Consider the following 18751-nt stretch of genomic DNA (forward strand, 5'->3'; position numbering starts at 1 on the left):
ACAACTTACTGGAAAAGCCTGCCTGCCTGCCACCAATATTATGACACACTCTGTGGGCTTTGATATTTACACTCAGCCTACCTGCAGCCAGACTGCAGCACTGTGCGCCAAGGTCTACGTGCTGGAGATGGGAGGCACTGGATCAAACCATAATGGGGCAGGGGGGGGGGGGGGGGGGTTCGCAATCTTTGGAAACTTAAAAACTTGTTATTAAGTGTCATTGCGTATTATTAATTTGATTGAAATTACGTAGTTATGGTTAGATTTATATATTGGGGGGGGGGTATATCATATTTTTCATATGATCAAAAAGTGGTGGAGCAAGATCATACGCTTGCTCCCCCAAGTTCAATAGTGGGAGAGCAGATGCTCCGAGTGCTCTTATGGCCAGGCGCCTATGTGCACACACACACACACACACACACACACACACACACACACACACACACACACACACACACACACACACACACACACACACACACACACACACACACACACACACACACACAAGCTATAAGCTTATAAAACGATTTAAAATGCTAAACTTCGTTTTAAATTCTTTAATTCACATTTGTTTATTTCATAAAGATTTTCCCGACATAATGCTACCTGCCCCGACCAGATCCGTGACTCTGTTGCGATACAGATGAATTATCTACTCAGAATATAAGTGTGTATCTTTTATGCTGTAGATCACTGCTGGTACGTGCGTGCAGGACCTTTATTTCAGCGGGGACTGTACGTGTTTATTTGACGTTACTGTACAATATATGTGTGTATTAAAAGACGGAGCTGTCTTTTATTGTAATATAATAATTATTAATATAAAAAATTATAATAATAATTTATAGGCTACCTAATACCGACATCAAAATAGATTGTATGCCTCTACGAATCATATTAAACCATGCAGGTAGAACATTTACGGATAACTTTAATCCCTGGGTATTAATCGAACGTTAAAAGAACTAAACGAAGAAAGGCATTCATATTCCAGCATGCATGACACCAACGGGCAACAACAAACAGTGGTTAACGGTCTTTATTAGTGTTTTGCGGTGTCCAGGCAGCAATGGTCTTTTACATTTACATTTACATTTACATTTAGTCATTTAGCTGACGCTTTTATCCAAAGCGATTTACAAGTTCTGTATGACAAGACAGCAAGAAGGGTACAACTCTATCAGCTGAGAACTTTTAGGAAGTTAATAGATATAATATCCGACATCACCGTGTACATGTCTGTCAGCCTGTCACGTATTTCTCCCATAACACGCTTTCGCTCGGTTTAGTCAATTTTTCCACATTTCATGGGGGTGTTCATTACCATATATGGTTAATTACGGGCGGTTCTATATGCAAAAACTTAAAATCGTGCATGAGCGTGGAGCGTAGATCAAGTGATATTTATCAAGACAGAGTACTTGCAGGTGTGCGTATGACCTGTGTGCGCACGTGTGATAAATCCCGATTGTTTTGTGCGTACACACATTCTAAATTCTGTGCTTACGAACGAAAGTAGAACACTTTTTAAGAACTGTTGATAAATGAGGGCCCGCTCGTCATAATACCCAAGTAGTAGATTGCTCCACTTCTACAAAGCTATTTGCATGTTCTTGGTATCTAGGGACATTCCCTGTGTCAGAAATATTGTGTCGGTTACTATGCTTGAGTAAATTGTAATGAACCAAAGGAGAATATAAATGATTATTCTTTTAAATTTTTTTTGTATCTTTGATGGTGAATAACACCATGCCAACATTAACCAAAAGTGAAACATTGCCACTGAGCTCATTCAGCACCTTCTTGAGATCAATCTAAGCAAATTAACAAATGGCAGATGATTTACAGGGTTTTTGTAGATACAGTACTGAATTTTGCCATTCATGCTATTTGAAATATGAATATAGAATATAGAATATCAGGCCTATAAATTACCTTATTATGGCCAAGTCATACATCTATGGATCGGGCCAAATCTCCTCTTTCCAATGGCAGAGTTAAATCTGGATTTAGTAGTAGGTCAGCAAAGACCGTGAATGAAATCTACTGTAATCTACTGTAAGTACAGTTACTTTTGTATAATGTCCATAGCTCTGCCATTTCTTTTACCGGATTGCGACAGAGTTTTTTTCTAGATGTTCACAGAAAGGTAAAGAAACAATATACATTGTATTTTATGGCAATAACATTGAGGTTTGTTCGACCCGTGAGATATAAACACGAAAATCATGTCAAGTGAAATGTGGTTGGACAACTTCCATTGTCGGCAGCTGGTGTGAGCTGGGTAGTGTAGTTTTATGAAATTTAGACATCCATTGAAAGCCCTGGGTCTCCTCTTTCTTATGACCACAACGATTTTATGAGTGCTTCTTCTTCTCGCGTCTAAATCGTCCGTTTTCCGGTGCAATGCGCAGGTATTTTTATAAGCTCATATTTAGCTAATAACACTTAAAATCATTGGTAAAATCACAGTGTGGTCTAAACGGTGAGGACAGTGTGGTCTAAACGGTGAGGACAGTGTGGTCTAAACAGTGAGGACAGTGTGGTCTAAACAGTGTGTGGTCAGACTCAATTGTGCAATATCGCCGCATTTTCCAACACATTAATCTTACGTACGTCGTGTTAGGGTCCACTGGACCCAAAAAGTGTGGAAATTGTAGGTGAAAATAAGTAAATAATAAAAACTGTGTACCTTTATTGTCTGCCTCCACCTTGTTTCATTTATATCTTTCAAGATAAACATTATAATATTCACATAATAATCACATTATAATAAAAAACGAATAGCACTTTTATTGATAAATGTGATCTAGCTTCTAGCAGACGCAAATGGCTAAAATGAACTATATGCTGTCTAGATTGTTTGTAATAAAATTCGTACATGAATCTTTATGGCTTTATTCTTTGCAAATCCCAATAAGGTTATATGTCCACCAGACTCGGGAACAATCCACAACATTGGGTGAGCAACAGAAAGGCAAACACCACATGAGGGTTCAGGGGATGGAGAGGACCTCCTGCTGGCAGCAGGACCCCACGGAGATCTCAAAGCCTCAGAGGAGTTGATAATTGGTCTCCAATTGAATTAAGCAGAGACTGAGGAGGAGGGACGGATAGAGACATCGCCTCCCGTCGAGCGACGCCGGATCGAAGTGGAAAGCTGTCCTGCTGTATATAAATAGTGTAACAGCCTGCTGAAACCATCACAGTGACTTGGGAAAGGAGCCCCCGCGTGTGTCCCTGCGTAGTGTCTGATAGAGGAGTCTGAAGGCTCATGTAGTGTCTGATAGAGGAGTCTGAAGGCTCAAGTCCCCTTGTAGCGTCTGATAGAGGAGTCTGAAGGCTCATGTATGTCTGATAGAGGAGACTGAAGGCTCATGTAGTGTCTGATAGAGGAGTCTGAAGGCTCATGTAGTGTCTGATAGAGGAGTCTGACGGCTCATGTAGTGTCTGATAGAGGAGTCTGAAGGCTCATGTAGTGTCTGATAGAGGAGTCTGACGGCTCATGTAGTGTCTGATAGAGGAGTCTGACGGCTCATGTAGTGTCTGATAGAGGAGTCTGAAGGCTCATGTCCTCATGTAGTGTCTGATAGAGGAGTCTGAAGGCTCATGTAGTGTCTGATAGAGGAGACTGAAGGCTCATGTAGTGTCTGATAGAGGAGACTGAAGGCTAATGTAGTGTCTGATAGAGGAGACTGAAGGCTCATGTAGTGTCTGATAGAGGAGACTGAAGGCTCATGTAGTGTCTGATAGAGGAGACTGAAGGCTCATGTAGTGTCTGATAGAGGAGACTGAAGGCTCATGTAGTGTCTGATAGAGGAGTCTGAAGGCTCATGTGCGTGTAGCTTTATGCCAAGCAAGCAGTGCAAAAATTTACCGTAGTGGCGTGCAGTAATGCGCCTTTCATTTTCCGCCGCCCAGCGCCCAGGTCGTGCGGAAATAGGCTGTCTATTGCCATTCTCTTTGACAAACTCTAACCTTAACCAGCTCCTTAACAGCGCCTAAACTTAACCGTTCTAACCTTAACCAACTCCGAAACAATGCCTAACCTTAACCTTAACCTTAACCATGCCTAACCTTAACCATAGAAATTATATTGCCATTCTCTTTGACAAACTCTAACCTTAACCAGCTCCTTAACAGCGCCTAAACTTAACCGTTCTAACCTTAACCAACTCCGAAACAATGCCTAACCTTAACCTTAACCTTAACCATGCCTAACCTTAACCGGCGAAAGAATACACGTTAAAAAAAAATCACGTTAAAAAATATTTTCGATGGGATTCGAACTCGCCAGCAAACGAGCCATAGGATCCACAGCCATGTGGCCTTGCCAATTGAGCTATTTCTAGATACTGAATAAGGGGCGGTGACTTATATATATTGAGCTCCGCTCGTGTCGAACCAAGGCGGGATCTCATGCGCATGCGCGGGCACCTCGCGCGAGCACGCCGGCGCACGCACGCACCTGAGCGAGCACGCCGCCGCCGGTGCACGCACGGTAGCATTTGTCTGAAAAGAAGGGCGCTTTACCGCACTGGCGTGCGGTGACGAATGCGGAAGCATTTTTGCACTGCTTGCTTGGCATTAAGGAAAACGCGGCTCATGTAGTGTCTGATAGAGGAGACTGAAGGCTCATGTCCTCATGTAGTGTCTGATAGAGGAGACTGAAGGCTCATGTCCTCATGTAGTGTCTGATAGAGGAGACTGAAGGCTCATGTCCTCATGTAGTGTCTGGTAGAGTAGACTGAAGGCTCATGTAGTGTCTGATAGAGGAGTCTGAAGGCTCATGTAGTGTCTGATAGAGGAGTCTGTCTGAAGGCTCAATCGGTCGAGTGCATGATTAGATGTTAGCTTGATTCAGATTGATTCAGGGCTTGGCTATCAAACAGCTGTTCTGGTCATCAAAGCATGCAGCCTGACACAGAAGGTGGTGCTGTAGAACAGACAGACATGCAGGCAGACAGAGAGACAGAGAGAGAGAGAGAGAGAGAGAGAGAGAGAGAGAGAGAGAGAGAGAGAGAGAGAGAGAGAGAGAGAGAGAGAGAGAGAGAGAGAGAGAGAGAGAGAGAGAGAGAGACCTGCTGGTGTGTATTGAAGGATTGTTAATGAGATATGGTCCCTATATAGCAGTGTTGTAGACTAGTACTCGAGTCCAGGACGGTTTAAGTGAGCGGTTTTAATGTAGAGTGGTAATCATTGCATTTATGAATAGCCAGATCTGCTCTCTGGAGGAAAGCCATTCACACCTCTGGGTACCGTGGTGCAGTGGCGCACTGTGGCGGAAAAGGGGGTATTTGAGTGACAAAGAGATATTAAGCATGTCTTAGTATTTAAAAAAAGGTATTTGATTTTGATTGTTAAAGGGCTGGCATTTTGCTACTGTAATTTTTATTTTATTTACTTGTATGCTTGTACATAACCTTGTTTTTGTTGCAGCCCCCCCCCCCCACCCCCCCCCCCCCCCTTCCCTCAAAAGGCATTTGCTTTTTGGCCAGGCTGCTTTTGTATATAAGAATTTGTTCTTACTTGCTTGCCTGGGTAAATAAAGATTTTAAATCTAAGTCATGAACGGAGGAGACCGTTTGATTCATGGTGCAAGAGTTGGCCCAATTTTATTTTGAAATCTCAATGGCTTAGGCATATGGTACTTCTAGTGTGAATTATTCTCATAATTCTCATTCTTATTCTCGTTTGCATTTAATTCTCTTGCTAAAGCATCATCAGAATAATTATCTTACATCTTAAACATGAACTTCTTGCAGCCTTATTTATGTGAGCAGACTGACTTTATGTCAAAATACAACTTTCCCCTTGGATGAATTCCTTGTCTGTCCTGCTACGGTAGGGTGGCTAGGTAGACAGTTCATAAATCTTAGTTTAGTTAAAAATAGGTAAAAAGGAGTCCAGTCGGCTGATTTAACCCTTCTCTTGCGTTCAGTCATACCCCCCTTCCCATACTATTTTCGGTCAAAATTGGCTGGTGTGTTTTGCACAGTATATACTGGTATACTGTATATTTGCATATCTTGTATGTCACAAATGTAACAGTACTGTATACCTGTATGTTGCATGTATATATATGTATATATATGTATATACCTGTAATTTGTGACCTGTCTAAATGTTTAAATGTTGAGTGATTTGCAGTGTCTAATTTCCCACAGGATAATAAAAGTATTTCTATTCTATTCTATTCTATCTATGTCATAAATGTCATGATATATATCATATCTGTATATCTGTATGTTGTCGTGTATGTCATAAATGTCATTATGAATTGAAAATGGGGGACCCTGATGTAAACAAGACGAAAGTCTTTCTCTGGTCTGCATCCCCTTAACAATTGTGTGTATTGAGTTGTCACAACCAAAGGTCTGATGACCTAACAAAAATACCTGGCCGGGCTGTTTGTGAAGCCAGCCCGTCCAGTGCATGCTTTAAGCACAGGTCCCGGCAGGTAATAAACAAGGTGTTTTCAAAAGGTAAATGTATTTATTAAATAATAAGGAGGGGAATAAAACCCACAACAATATTTAATACAAGGGAAAAAGGTAGGGGATAACAAACAGGTATATATAATGGGACAAACAGACAAACACTAAGTATCAATGAGAAGGCCAACAATATATATATATACTCGCACACGATAGTGGCAATTGGCACAGAGGCCAATATATAAATATATACACTCACCTGGTAGCAACACCAGCACAGACACAATAACCTACCAAGTAGCAGTGTGAACAGAATGAACACACAGTCCCATACAATAATGGAAACAAGGCCAATACAATTGAACCCACACAATTGTGCAAATAAGCCAACACAGTAATCCACTCAATAGTGGCACAAAGGGGAAAGAAGGCACAGTATCGCTCCACACAACAGTGGCAAACAGAGGCAACCTCCAACACTCTGGTCACTGGCAAATGACACAGTTGAGGCGCCAGGATGTGTGTCGCATGCCAGGTTTTAAAACCACATGTCTACTGAGGCTGATTGCCCTCAGCCTGCCACTCCTCAGGCAATCAGCACAATCAGTGAGACGCGCGGCATCTGGGAAGGGGAGAAACAAAAAGGGGATCAATACAAAGGTGACACACACCAAATACAATTAACAACCGAATATTACCTATACTAACCTGATGTTTACATGGTGTTACAAATACGATAATAATGATAATGGTCAACCCACGTACGTCACATTACATGAGCCATACTGTATTGTACCCATTCTGCAATCTGTTAATAAAGTTTTCAATCAATCAATCAATCAATCAATCAATCAATCAATCAATAAAACTGCCCTAAGCTCATAGGCCTCCCGGACTCTGCATTCCACAGACTCATAGCTTCATTGTTTGATCAAATTATACTCAGAATCAACAGACCCATGTAGGGTTAGACGGCTGCCTGGTCCAATTATTCCCACTTGTCTCCAAGCACACGCCTACCCTTCAAGTTTGTCATGTCAAGTATAATTTTTTCTTTGGACTCTGGTAGAAACAGTTGAAAGCTGGATTTGATTTCATCCACAAGATACTGCATACAGAGTTAGCCCTGGTGTCATCCTCACTATATTTTCCCCTCACTCTGCCTCATCTCTCCCCAAATTGTTTTGTCTGGAAGGTGTGGGGTGACGAAAGCACAATAAATGTGTGTGTGTGTACAGTATATGAGAGAGTGTGTGTGTGTGTGTGTGTGTGTGTAGATGTTTTCCATCTGCAGGATGAACATAATATACTCATACCCATTAATTTCCTATGGCTGTCATGGTTTTTGCTTTATTTCGCCTTTCTGTGAGGGACAGCTGTCTATTTCATCTTCCTGTGAGGGACAGCTGTCAATCACTGGCCTCTGTGGTTAATTGCTTCATGACTAGGGCAGGTGTGTGGGCTTGATTGCACCTGATTCAGTGCAGATGTGCCTATGGTAGCTGAGTCTATTTGAATCTGGCAGTGTTAGCTGCTTTCCCATTTCCTTTCGTGTTGGCTACCCTTCCGGCCAGGCTTTGCTGATCTCTGCCCTATTCAGAATTTAGCCTTTTTCTGTAGCCATTCTGGTTTTAGGCTACTGGCTTATTTTAGCACTTTATTTTTGAGTATGAGCCTTTTATTTCCTTTTGTTTCCTTTTGAACTGTCATTAGTCCACTACTACACATAAACTCCCTTAGTGGAGGTTTATTGTTATTTAGGTTATTTGTATGAACTCCGTTATTAGGAGGTGCCTTTGTGGCTTATTTAAAAAAAAGAAAATTTTGATCTTTTCCCCCCTCCTTTTTCCTCCGTTTTTCTCCCATCCCAATGTTAGTCGTTATGCCAATTCCCAATCCCCTTCCTGGTCGTTGCGCACTCTACCCCCCACAGTCAGTCTGGGAGAGTGGAGGCTATCACGTGCTTCCTCCGACACATGTGTAGCCAATCAACCGCTTCTTTTCACCTGGCAGCGCGGACTCTCACTGAGAGGGTGTAACGTGTGGAAGGATCACACTATCAGCTTGGCTGGTCGTTCATACTAACACAATTGGCAGTGTTAGGGGTGGGAAAGCTGGTGGGTGGGTCCTGGTCGTTGTAAACAGCGACTCCTACAGTTCGGTCGGGGCGCCTGCTCAGCGAGGATAGGATCTAAGGGGGGCTTAGATCCTATCCTTGGTGACCAGGCGCCCCGACCGAACTGTAGGAGTCGCTGTTTACAACGACCAGGACCCACCCACCAGCTTTCCCACCCCTAACACTGCCAATTGTGTTAGTATGAACGACCAGCCAAGCTGATAGCAATGCCGAGAGCTGGGCTCGAACCCAGCGTCTCCTGCATTGGTGGCGAGCGCCTTGCCCAATACACCACCTAGCCGCCTTTTGTGGCTTATTTCAGTTATTTCTATAATACCTCTTTATTGAGTGTTGTCCTGTTTTTTGGACTTGATTTATTTTCTTAAAATACTCATGTTGAGGCTTCCACCTGTAAAGGTTGTTTTTTGTTTCCCCTTCAGTCATCAGGAAGGGCACAACTCTATCAGCTGAGTAACAATGTTCATCAAAGTGTTGAGTACTACAGTGTAGGTTAGTATATTAGGACAAGTGCATGACAGTAAGGTTAGTGGTCGCTCTCTGCCAAATATCATATGAGGCACCTTGTATTATTATTGTAATTCAAAAGTGATATATAGGGTTGTTCATTGTACAATAGGGACCTGCACTGGCTCCCCATTGCTGCACTAATCCGCTTCAAGGCCCTCGACCTAGCATACCGTGCGGCAAAGGGAACCGCTCCCCGCCTACCTCCGGTCAATGGTCTCTAACTACACACCCTCAAGACTCCTACGCTCTGCATCTTCTGGCCGCCTCAGACCCACTCCTATCCCATCTGAAATAGACAAAAAACACTATCAAAAATAGAGCTTTACCCACATGTGTTTGACTTCGATGGACCATTTTGAGGGTCAAACCAGTCTGGATTGATGTTGTAGTCTGAAAAAATTCCAGGAAATGCTGAGAGAATTGTTGCATATATAGAACACAAATGTTCTAGAATGTTCGATTATGACATCATACTGTGACATACTCCTCCTGTAGTGTGAAAAAACATGCATTCTCATAAATATTACGATCAAATCTATTTTGTACTTGATGATACATTTGAAATTGGTTTGGTTATGATCATGTTATTTAGGAATTGCCCTAGTGTGTGTGTGTGTGTGTGTGTGTGTGTGTGTGTGTGTGTGTGTGTGTGTGTGTGTGTGCGTGTGCGTGTGCGTGTGCGTGTGCGTGTGTGTGTGTGTGTGTGTGTGTGTGTGATTTTCAATTGCAAATCTATCACTTATAGTGAAATACCAGAGCTTTTTTTGTACATGTAGATTTTGCCTAAATTCATTGTGGTCGCTCTCTGCCAAATATCATATGAGGTACCTTGTATTATTATTGTAATCCAAAAGTGATATATAGGGTTGTTCATTGTACAATACAATTGATACAGTTGATGTTTCTTGTTGATTATTATTCTCTATGTTTTTTTAATAAAATTGTGTGATATTCTATTCCAGTTGTGTATAATTTGCATATAATTCCAGGACAGAAATCTGAACATTGGATAAAGCCATTTTCAAAATGATAGTTTCATTTTGTTGACATATTAGAGCCAACGGTTATTACAGAGGGGATTTTAGATATCTCTTTTTATCACTCCATAAATCAGAAAATACTCCATTCAGTCAATTTTTATGGTAAAATTCCATATTTCGCCATGTTTTTAGGAATAAAATGTGATATAAATCAGGGTACAGTATGAATGCGATATCAACAAACCCTTCTGTAAATACCTTCAGAACATAGATATGAATAGAACTGGAAGGTTTGATGTATGTGAGTGTTACTGAAGTGGAGATTCTTGGCTCAGAGTATGAGGAAAAACTCTTAAAACTCATTTTTGGGAAAACGCCTTCAAAGTTCTGTATTGTAAAATGCCATACTTTTTTTTTGAAACAGATATTTACAAACACAATACCTAATCAAACCATTAGTAATAGACAACCTAAACACATGCCTGATAACTGAATAATAATAATAATGATGTTATTGAACTGAACAGAACTACACACAGGCTACAAACAGTGTAGTACAGTGTAGTACCCCCTAATAGGCAAAACATATTTGAATAGATATCACTATGAAACTTTCCCAGTTTGTTATGTACATATAAACTAAGAAAAAATATATTGCAAGTTTTCAGAATTTTATGTTTATATATGCAAATGAGGCACTTCTCCATTATTATGTGCACATTTATGGATGCAATAAGGAAAAATGAAGTAAAATAAACAACTAATAGTGTGTTATTGACGTTTTATTGTCACTAGTTTCATAGAAGACATGTTTACACACAAAATCTCAAAATCAACAAAAAAAGTATATTTGCCTATTCACCTGCAGTGTCTCCCCTTAAAGGACGACTCCACTTTTTTTGGAAATTTGCTTATTTAACATCTTCCCTGGAGTTAGACAAGAAGATGCATACCTTTTTTGTCTCTGTGCGTGCATTTTAGCTTTGGGAATAGACGCTCCGTTAGCATAGCTTAGCTTCATCACTGGAAGTGGGGGAGGACAGTAGCCTTACAGTGCCTTACAGTGTATTGCAAGGTCTGACATTGACCAAACTTGATATGCATGACCTTGGTGGGCTCTAGGTCAACTCCTGAAAAGGGGGTCAATGTCAGACTTTGCAATCAAAGTTAGGGGGCTAATAACCCTTGCCATAATTTCAGTGCGCCCCCTAACTTTTGATTGCAAGGTCTGACATTGACCCCCTTTTCAGGAGTTGACCTAGAGCCCACCAATGTCATGCATATCAAGTTTGGTCAATGTCAGACCTTGCAATACACTGTAAGGCACTGTAAGGCTACTGTCCTCCCCCACTTCCAGTGATGAAGCTAAGCTATGCTAACGGAGCGTCTATTCCCAAAGCTAAAATGCACGCACAGAGACAAAAAAGGTATGCATCTTCTTGTCTAACTCCAGGGAAGATGTTAAATAAGCTAATTTCCAAAAAAAGTGGAGTCGTCCTTTAACCCTTTAATCGCCGTTGACGCTGAAACACGTCATTCCCTGCCATGCTCATTCTGCCGTTGACGCTGGACAGCGTCTTTGATATCAATATATATATATATTTTTTTTTTGCTTTTTTATTATTTTTTAAACACACATATAAACAAACATGACAACACACGATAAGATACACAAGCATTAATATACAGTGTATATCCAACGAAATTACCATTTATACCAATGTCTTATACAGGATATACCCCTAATACCTGTTATCTAAAAACCTACACACATATGCTCCAGCTCGAACCCCCCCCTCCCGGACCCCTCTTTGGATAGTACCTCCATTATCCCTTGCTCCTAACCAGACACTACCATTATAAGCTAGCTTTTATTCTCTCCACCACTTCTAACCACATTGACATTTTGGATTCATTGAGACCCAGAATTCTTGCTGTAGATATTTCTTGATAAATCACATCGAGATATGTAAGAAACCAAACTTTCCGGCAAATTTTTTCCGGTTGAAACCAGCGTGATGCGATCAGCTTTTTAGCTACTGTGATACCCGATAAAACCAATCTCTTTAGCTGTGGATTTACTGCAAACTCAAAAACATCATTCAATAGTAATACAGAGGGGTGTACAGGTATATTCCAAGATACGAGTTTTGATAATTGTTGGGTCACATCTTTCCAGAATGTCTTAACTGGTGGGCAGTCCCAATACATGTGCATAAATGTCCCTTCGTCCCCATTTGTACATTGGGAGCATTTGGAGTCTTGTTTAAGACCCATTCTGTTCAGTCTTATAGGAGTCAAGTATGTCCTGTGAATATAGTTAAGATTGATTTGTTGATGGTCCGGGTTCCTTTATGTAAGTCGGACATTTGCCCAGGCTCCTTGCCAATCAAAGTCACTTTCCAGGTCTGGTATATCCCTCCTCCAGACAGAGTCTAGTTGGAGGGTTTCATACGAGGACGTTAGTAATTGATGATACAAATCTGAAACAAAACCTCTCGATGTCAATATTTCAAAGATCTGTGATCGAAATCATATTTCTCCCCCGGAGACATGAGATGTACTGGTGAGCCCCTATCAACTCTCTAACGGTTCAAGAGCGCCATCTGGTGGCCGATCGGCCTGATCGCCCAGGGAAGAAACAGGAAGTGGAAGCTGGTGCTCATTTCAATTTGGTCCGATCACTCGCTATAGGTCCCGGGACTCGATCTCGACACAATGGATAGCGATCCGTTGCCAATAACTCGATAAACAACATGATTTGGACGTATATACTATTATACAACCTGGAAATGGATCGGGTATTTCTACATCCCATAATAGAAAGAATTCTGTTCCACGCTCATCTCCCAACGGCGAGAGGAAGTTACGGTGAGTTTCAGCGTTATTTTTTAATGTCTTCTATACTAACTGCTCTAATGATCATATCACCCACACTAGATGAATGATATAACGTTGCCCACGGAATTATAAACGACCCCCCGCCCATCCGGTCAACATCAGATCATACGTAGTAACTTCTAGAAGTACGTGCAGTTGACATTTTTTATCTCGCGCCGATTGCTATCAAACTGTATACAATCATCAATATAATGCATTTAGGGCTATAAATCACGTTCTGGAGAAAGCTGCAGAAAACGATAAAAACATACTTATACTTTAGACCGTATTTTAGTGTGAATATGTGAATGAAAAAGTATAACGTTGCTACACCCTGAACAATAGATATAGGACTTTGAATGGGCCATGGTAATGTCAATTTAGCAATACAATTAAAAAAGTTATAGCCCTGCAAAGAAGGGGAACTTCTCCATGTTAAATAGGGCTGGCGAGGGATGGTAAATTATGAATTTAACCCCGGCGATCAAAGTGTTAACACTTTAATCGCCATGGGTTAAATTCATAATTTACCATCCCTCGCCAGCTCTATTTGTCTATGGAGAAGTTCCCCTTCTTTGCAGGGCTATAACTTTTTAAATTATATTGCTAAATTGCCATTATTATGGCCCATTCAATGTCCTATATGTATTGTTCAGGGTGTAGCAACGTTAAACTTTTTCATTCACATATTCATACTAAAATATGATATCACTGTCTGCCACAGAGTTGGAGAACTATCTGACTCTCCCTCTCATGGTCCTGCGGATCACACACACACAATGGAGCCGTGCTGCCGCTTGTGATTGGTGGAGGCGGGACCAGGCGACACAAGTGATTGACAGCGGAGGCGGCGAATGGAATGGCAGACGGCACTCAGATGCAGAATAACAGCCAGGCAATGAGCCAGGTAGTGAGGGACTCGGGAGAGATACAGTAGAGCGAAAGTCAATTAACGTTGATGTCAAGATGGACAGTGGAAGAAAGAGAAAGGGTGGAGGAGAGAGGGATAAAACAAAGAAAAAGAAAGGCCCTTACAGGAGAGAGTGGTTAACTGTATTATAATAGTAAATAGAAAAATATGTTGTGCTCTTGCTTTTTTCTTTTTGAAGGTGGAGAGAGTAGCATTGCTAGTGCAGTTTTATTTGAGGTCCATAACAGTACATTGTACTAAGCAATTGTTGGCTCATTAGTTTGTGATTCACATGCACTAAAATTCACCAGAATGCAGGAAATTAAGTCTTTGTAACAAAAAAAATCAGAATGATAAAATGATAAAATATAATCTGCCCCGTCGCTTATCAAAGACTCATTTTCCAGTCAACATTGTCGTAGCAGATTGTTTTTTTATCGGTTAATTTCCGTTTTCAACCATTCTGAAAAACACTCGGTTTCACGGAAAAAATAAGAGATTCCCTGATAATCGCCTTTTCTGGAATATTCTAGAACATTGTCATTTTTCGGCCTATTTATTAATCGTTTTCAAATAAACGCTAGATTATCGATAGTAGCATATGTGTACGCATGCACGCTCTTGCGGCAAGCCGAAAATCAAGTCTCCTATTTCCTGACGGCGCGCACAGTCAAACAGCGATATCACATAATCACATAAAAGCTTATATATCCGTGAAAACGGGTCTGATTATCCTTAGACTGGTAACATAGATTCCTTACCTGAGATCAGATGGTATCCAAATGGATTATTCCAATTCCTGATCGCCATTCGAAAAAATTGCTCCTTTTAGTGATCCACTGTCACTGTAAAACACATATTCCCTGCTGCTCCGAGAGTCCAGCATGAAGCGGTTGCATGAGTGAAATGTGGAGTGCAGGTTTTTTTTTCTCATTCATTTTCATTGAGTTCAATCCAAAAGGGTGAATTACCATCTGGGAGACGATAGGGGGCGCTTTTTTCACATCTGAGCGCCTGATGTAGCTGAATTTCCAACTGTAGACACGGTTGATGAAATATGATTTCCGATCGCAAAAGAAAAGAAAAAAAAGAGAACAAACGAATATTCTCGTGATTGGGCATTCAACCCGGGGGGTAATAACCCGATTAATCTGGGACGTGGCATGCAAAGTGTTAATGTCTGCTTAGCAGTTTAGTGGTTATTCGTTGCTCGTGACCCAAACACCTGCAGCCCTCACAATGGCGGTCAATTCTGACTGAAAACATCATAGGTGTGACACTGTTGAATAAATCACCAAAATTCAATGCAAGTGGTGATCATCAGTTGTATAATGTTCAGAGGCCTGGTTGAGGCAATTGGAGGAAAAACACAATATTTATGATTACAAATTAAGTCACTCAGTCAGATTTGACTGGAAACGCAAGAGAAGTTTCAGCCAATATTGGCCTATCACAGTAGAGTTGGGTACCGTTCACATTTTAACTGATACCAGTACCTGTGAATTTATACCGGTACCCAACGGTATCTTTTCTCTGTACTTTCATTATAACAAAAAAATAGTTTCTGTTGTAAAAATAAACTAAAGTCTAAACTTCTCAATTTCAACATTGTTATCACACCACACAAACTAAAACCCCTCCCTACCTCCCTCTCCCAAACCGTTCCTACAACAATTTTTTTGTATGTTGCATGATCATGTATACATTTATTATGTATTATTATTTTTTAAGTTTAAATATCAACATTATCTGGCCATCCTCAGTAAATACTATCAAACTCCGCTGACCTCATCTGGTCTTTCCAAAGACCAGAGATGGGACATGCACGCACACACACACGCAAAGGGAGAATGGCTTATCCCATTTAGACCTAAAACACCTGTTAAAAATGCATTATATATCCTGCATAAAATCCCCAAAGTCCTGAGACTTTTCTGAAACATTTAAAAGAATTGTCCTCGCCTACTAAAATCTTGTTTTCTCCAGCTCTGTAGCAGATATCCCCATGAAATAAAAAAAACATTGGAGAGCTTACAAGTGTGTCTTTTATTTGATATTACCTGCTTATATAAAAAAATATATAAACAACAAAAATTTGTCGGTACCCTTAAAAGTACTGAGTTCGGTACCCAACCCTATATCACAGATATATCAGGTGTTGGTCGATAGGTGCCGATATTATAATTTCTTTGGTTCAAGGTCAAATATAATGTCTCACACTTTTTATTTATTTATTTATATAAATGAAAATATATGCAATATAATGGTAAATAAAATAAAAATATATTTTACAAATGGCTGAGGGTGGAAGAAATAAAGTGTGGGACTACATACAAAATATATGAACAATATCAGCCAATATCAGAATATTTTAATCTAATATCGATATCGATAATCCAGTATCGGTTGGGCGCTACAACATATATACATATATCATCTGAATGTCTCCTCTATTTCTATACAGAATAGGCTGATCTGGTTTCTTGTCTGCCTGTCTACCTGCCTGTCTACCTGTCTACCTGCCTGTCTGTCTGTCTGTCTGTCTGTCTGTCTGTCTGTCTGTCTGTCTGTCTGTCTGTCTGTCTGTCTGTCTGTCTGTCTGTCTGTCTGTCTGTCTGTCTGTCTGTCTGTCTGTCTGTCTGTCTGTCTGTCTGTCTGTCTGTCTGTCTGTCTGTCTGTCTGTCTGTCTGTCTGTCTGTCTGTCTGTCTGTCTGTCTGTCTGTCTGTCTGTCTGTCTGTCTGTCTGTCTGTCTGTCTGTCTGTCTGTCTGTCTGTCTGTCTGTCTGTCTGTCTGTCTGTCTGTCTGTCTGTCTGTCTGTCTGTCTGTCTGTCTGTCTGTCTGTCTGTCTGTCTGTCTGTCTGTCTGTCTGTCTGTCTGTCTGTCTGTCTGTCTGTCTGTCTGTCTGTCTGTCTGTCTGTCTGTCTGTCTGTCTGTCTGTCTGTCTGTCTGTCTGTCTGTCTGTCTGTCTGTCTGTCTGTCTGTCTGTCTGTCTGTCTGTCTGTCTGTCTGTCTGTCTGTCTGTCTGTCTGTCTGTCTGTCTGTCTGTCTGTCTGTCTGTCTGTCTGTCTGTCTGTCTGTCTGTCTGTCTGTCTGTCTGTCTGTCTGTCTGTCTGTCTGTCTGTCTGTCTGTCTGTCTGTCTGTCTGTCTGTCTGTCTGTCTGTCTGTCTGTCTGTCTGTCTGTCTGTCTGTCTGTCTGTCTGTCTGTCTGTCTGTCTGTCTGTCTGTCTGTCTGTCTGTCTGTCTGTCTGTCTGTCTGTCTGTCTGTCTGTCTGTCTGTCTGTCTGTCTGTCTGTCTGTCTGTCTGTCTGTCTGTCTGTCTGTCTGTCTGTCTGTCTGTCTGTCTGTCTGTCTGTCTGTCTGTCTGTCTGTCTGTCTGTCTGTCTGTCTGTCTGTCTGTCTGTCTGTCTGTCTGTCTGTCTGTCTGTCTGTCTGTCTGTCTGTCTGTCTGTCTGTCTGTCTGTCTGTCTGTCTGTCTGTCTGTCTGTCTGTCTGTCTGTCTGTCTGTCTGTCTGTCTGTCTGTCTGTCTGTCTGTCTGTCTGTCTGTCTGTCTGTCTGTCTGTCTGTCTGTCTGTCTGTCTGTCTGTCTGTCTGTCTGTCTGTCTGTCTGTCTGTCTGTCTGTCTGTCTGTCTGTCTGTCTGTCTGTCTGTCTGTCTGTCTGTCTGTCTGTCTGTCTGTCTGTCTGTCTGTCTGTCTGTCTGTCTGTCTGTCTGTCTGTCTGTCTGTCTGTCTGTCTGTCTGTCTGTCTGTCTGTCTGTCTGTCTGTCTGTCTGTCTGTCTGTCTGTCTGTCTGTCTGTCTGTCTGTCTGTCTGTCTGTCTGTCTGTCTGTCTGTCTGTCTGTCTGTCTGTCTGTCTGTCTGTCTGTCTGTCTGTCTGTCTGTCTGTCTGTCTGTCTGTCTGTCTGTCTGTCTGTCTGTCTGTCTGTCTGTCTGTCTGTCTGTCTGTCTGTCTGTCTGTCTGTCTGTCTGTCTGTCTGTCTGTCTGTCTGTCTGTCTGTCTGTCTGTCTGTCTGTCTGTCTGTCTGTCTGTCTGTCTGTCTGTCTGTCTGTCTGTCTGTCTGTCTGTCTGTCTGTCTGTCTGTCTGTCTGTCTGTCTGTCTGTCTGTCTGTCTGTCTGTCTGTCTGTCTGTCTGTCTGTCTGTCTGTCTGTCTGTCTGTCTGTCTGTCTGTCTGTCTGTCTGTCTGTCTGTCTGTCTGTCTGTCTGTCTGTCTGTCTGTCTGTCTGTCTGTCTGTCTGTCTGTCTGTCTGTCTGTCTGTCTGTCTGTCTGTCTGTCTGTCTGTCTGTCTGTCTGTCTGTCTGTCTGTCTGTCTGTCTGTCTGTCTGTCTGTCTGTCTGTCTGTCTGTCTGTCTGTCTGTCTGTCTGTCTGTCTGTCTGTCTGTCTGTCTGTCTGTCTGTCTGTCTGTCTGTCTGTCTGTCTGTCTGTCTGTCTGTCTGTCTGTCTGTCTGTCTGTCTGTCTGTCTGTCTGTCTGTCTGTCTGTCTGTCTGTCTGTCTGTCTGTCTGTCTGTCTGTCTGTCTGTCTGTCTGTCTGTCTGTCTGTCTGTCTGTCTGTCTGTCTGTCTGTCTGTCTGTCTGTCTGTCTGTCTGTCTGTCTGTCTGTCTGTCTGTCTGTCTGTCTGTCTGTCTGTCTGTCTGTCTGTCTGTCTGTCTGTCTGTCTGTCTGTCTGTCTGTCTGTCTGTCTGTCTGTCTGTCTGTCTGTCTGTCTGTCTGTCTGTCTGTCTGTCTGTCTGTCTGTCTGTCTGTCTGTCTGTCTGTCTGTCTGTCTGTCTGTCTGTCTGTCTGTCTGTCTGTCTGTCTGTCTGTCTGTCTGTCTGTCTGTCTGTCTGTCTGTCTGTCTGTCTGTCTGTCTGTCTGTCTGTCTGTCTGTCTGTTGTACATGGTGTGGTTTAA

General features: G+C 41.9%; 1 protein-coding gene across 1 annotated transcript in view; it reads left to right on the plus strand.

Moving 5' to 3' along the window:
• The window catches only part of LOC311227950 (exostosin-1), a gene marked incomplete at both ends in the record, with an annotated part of 687742 nt that overhangs the window by 14555 nt on the left and 654436 nt on the right, over positions 1-18751 (plus strand). The window lies entirely within an intron of this gene.

This window comes from Notolepis coatsorum (genome assembly GCF_963971535.1).
Source record: "Notolepis coatsorum genome assembly, chromosome: 5".
Lineage (NCBI taxonomy): Eukaryota > Metazoa > Chordata > Actinopteri > Aulopiformes > Paralepididae > Notolepis > Notolepis coatsorum.